The sequence below is a fragment of the Salvelinus alpinus genome, chromosome 19 (assembly GCF_045679555.1).
Source record: "Salvelinus alpinus chromosome 19, SLU_Salpinus.1, whole genome shotgun sequence".
NCBI lineage: Eukaryota > Metazoa > Chordata > Actinopteri > Salmoniformes > Salmonidae > Salvelinus > Salvelinus alpinus.
The window spans coordinates 40,247,657-40,251,299 of NC_092104.1; the positions used below are offsets into that span (position 1 = coordinate 40,247,657).

At 40.6% G+C, this 3,643-nt stretch overlaps 1 protein-coding gene across 2 annotated transcripts in view; it reads left to right on the top strand.

Moving 5' to 3' along the window:
* LOC139545579 (nuclear receptor subfamily 5 group A member 2-like) overlaps positions 1 to 3,643 on the top strand; it is a 30,137-nt gene that overhangs the window by 23,854 nt on the left and 2,640 nt on the right. The gene's annotated exons all lie outside the window — the stretch shown is intronic.

Sequence of the window (3,643 nt, forward strand, 5' to 3'; positions counted from 1 at the left end):
TCCACGAAAAATAATCATAACTGGCATGCAGATCGGTAGAAATGGTAGGATAAATTGTAAACTTAAAAACCTACAGGCCGCCGATGGTCTTTAGTATAACACCCATTAAAAAAAACAATAACTTGCCCCCTTATGGAAATCTGCCTGCCCTGGCATACCCCGATGCCTTTCCTGAGGTTTTAAGGCAGTTTTAGCATGTTTTTTTTTTTGCACATAAAAAAACATGAAATAACAAAACATAATGACAGTTTTATCTCATTTTATTTTCTATTTGTCTTTTCATAACAGCTTTTAAAATTTGAATATCACAGTGTAAGCACTGCCTACACTGCCTACCCTGACTGCACGACATACAGCTCATGTATAGCTCATTACAGCTAGTCCAAGAATGGAATAGATTTGTGATAGACCACATAACAGGACTTTTTTTCTCATCCTTGAAAATGATTATAGCCTTTCAAGTTCTGAATTCGATTAGGTTTGAAGTACTTCTACACACTTTTTTGTAATGTTGCTGTGGTTTGGGCAAATAACTTTTTCAAAAGCTTTGTTGGAAATAGGTTTTAGTTGACAAGATGGTTCGGATCTATTCAACCCACACTGTCCCATTTATTTTGAAAGGCAGTAGTGACATTTTAAATGGAAATGTCACAGCCATTGATATATTTTTCCAGAAGGATCCAACTGTTGTCTGAACCAAGCCTTTATTCTCAGGTAAATTCACTTAATTAAATGCAGGGCCTTGTCAAAAGGCAACATTAACAAAGAAGACAACTCTACCCATTATTCCTTAATAGCACTCAATGGAATAATAATGGATGGGCCTATCATTGGATAGTCTGACTGATATTCATGCAGTGCCTTCTGCATATGTTGTGTGTATAGACAGCAGTTGCCCAGATTCCCTTAAGCGACTGCTATTTAGAGCCAGCGAGCTGGGAACAAAAGGCTTTAGAATAATGAGGGCACTCGTCACAGGCAGAAAATATTACCATCTCCGTTGAATGTTTCCTTCTCTTGCTCCCTCTCCCTTGTTTTTCAATCAATGAGTCAGGTTTATCAGGGCAATTTAGTTGCCCTTAAGCGTTTTGAAAAGATTATTCAAAATATTGAATTACTATATGAATACCTCTCCTGGCAAGACTCAGCTGATGCTGAATAGAAGTCCATTTGATGGTCTAGCTATTGTCTCACTCACACACACACACACACACACACACACACACACACACACACACACACACACACACACACACACACACACACACACACACACACACACACACACACACACACACACACACACACACACACACACACACACACACACACACACACACACACACAAACACTGCTTGCCCACATCTCAACAAGATGCTGATGTTAAGATTTAACACTGGGATTTGAGGAACAGTTTAAAATAAATGTATCTGTCACGTTCTGACCTTAGTTCCTTTTTTATGTCTTTATTTTAGTTTGGTCAGAGCGTGAGTTGGGGTGGGCATTCTATGTTGTTTTTATATGTTTTGTTCTGTTGTTCTATTTCTATGTGTTTGGCCCAGTATGGTTCTCAATCAGAGGCAGGTGTCAGTCGTTGTCTCTGATTGGGAGCCATATTTAGGTAGCCTGTTTTCCTTTGTGTTTGGTGGGTGGTTGTTTCCTGTGTCTGTACCATACGGGACTGTTTCGATTTTCGTTTGTTCATTCTCTTTGTTATTTTGTATTTTTGTAGTGTTCAGTTTGATATATTAAAATGGACACTTACCACGCTGCACATTGGTCCGATATCTCTTACTCCTCATCAGAAGAAGAGGAAAGTCGTTACAGTATCAATATTCTCCCATTTATGTGATCATCTAGAGCAGTGGTTCGCAAACTTTTTATAGTCCGGTACCCCTTCAAATATTCAGAAATCTGGCAGTGGCTACTGATTAAATTAAATTTTCACAGAACCACTTGTTGCAATTTCGATGAGGCTCTCTTGTTCAGATATCGGTAAGTGGACTGGAGGCAGGGCATGAAAGGGCTAACGAATCCAGTTATTTGTGTAGTCCATTTCGGGAAAGTACCTGCGTGATTGCGCACCCAACTCACTCAGGTGCTTCGCTATACAACATTTGACATTGTCCGTAAGCTTGAGTTAATTTGCATACAAGAAAATCATACAATGATGGAAAGACCTGTGTGTTGTCCTTGTTAATGCAGACAGAAAAGAGCTCCAACTTCTTATTCATAGCCTCAATTTTGTCCCGCACATTGAATATAGTTGCGGAGAGTCCCTGTAATCCAAGATTCAGATCATTCAGGCGAGAAAAAACATCACCCAGAAAGGCCAGTCGTGTGAGAATCTCGTCGTCATGGAAGTGGTCAGACAAGTGAAAATGATGGTCAGTAAAGAAAACTTTAAGCTCGTCTCTCAATTTAAAAAAACGTGTCAATTCTTTGCCCCTTGATAACCAGCGCACTTCTGTATGTTGTAAAAACGTTACATGGTCGCTGCCCATATAATTTCATAATACAGAAAATACACGAGAGTTCAGGGGCCTTGCTTTAACAAAGTTAACCATATTCACTGTAGTGTCCAAAACGTCTTTCAAGCTGTCAGGCATTCCCTTGGCAGCAGGAGCCTCTCGGTGGATGCTGCAGTGTACCGAAGTGGCGTCGGGAGCAATTGCTTGCACGCGCGTTACCACTCCACTATGTCTCCCTGTCATGGCTTTTGCGCCATCAGTACAGATACCAACACATCTTGACCACCAAAGTCCATTTGATGTCACAAAGCTGTCCAGTACTTTAAAAATATCCTCTCCTGTTGTCCTGGTTTCCAGTGGTTTGCAGAAGAGGATGTCTTCCTTAATTGACCCCCCATAAACGTAACGGACATATACCAGGAGCAGTGCCAGGCCCGCCACATCTGTTGACTCATCCAGCTGTAGCGCATATAATTCACTGGCTTGTATGCGAAGCAGTCATTGTTTCAAAACTTCTCCTGCCATGTCACTGATGCGTCGTGAAACAGTGTTATTTGATGAAGGCATTGTCTGTATAGTTTTTTTGGCCTTTTCCCCCAGCATTGTCCCAGCCATATCCACGGCAGCAGGAAGAATGAAGTCCTCCACAATAGTATGGGGCTTGCCTGTCCTAGCCACTCGGTAGCTCACCATATAAGACGCTTAAAGCCCCTTCTTATTAATGGTATCTGTTGCTTTTACACATTTCTTACTACTCGAAAGTTGTCTTTATTCTCGCTCAAAAAACTCACATAGCTTATTTTTCAAATTGTCATGTTTCATTTTTAAATGTCTGCGCAAGAGTGAAGGTTTCCCGCGAGAGAGTAACGGTTAATGTGATTGCATGTTAATTATTTGACTAGGCTAACTGTATTTGACGTTTCGCTGAACACTAGATGGTTTAATTTTATTTTTGGCAGTGAAACGAGGCTACTCAGGCGAGAAAATAACCTCACCTGTATAATGTATAGCATTTGAAAATATAAATGTACTGTTTGAAAACGTGAAAAATAAAATGGGAATCACATTTTTTTGGCGTATCCCCGATGGTATTGCACATACCCCAGTTTGGGAATACCTGATCTAGAGAGTAATTGAATCCCCCTAAAGCTCTTTCCTATGTCCCTGTCCAG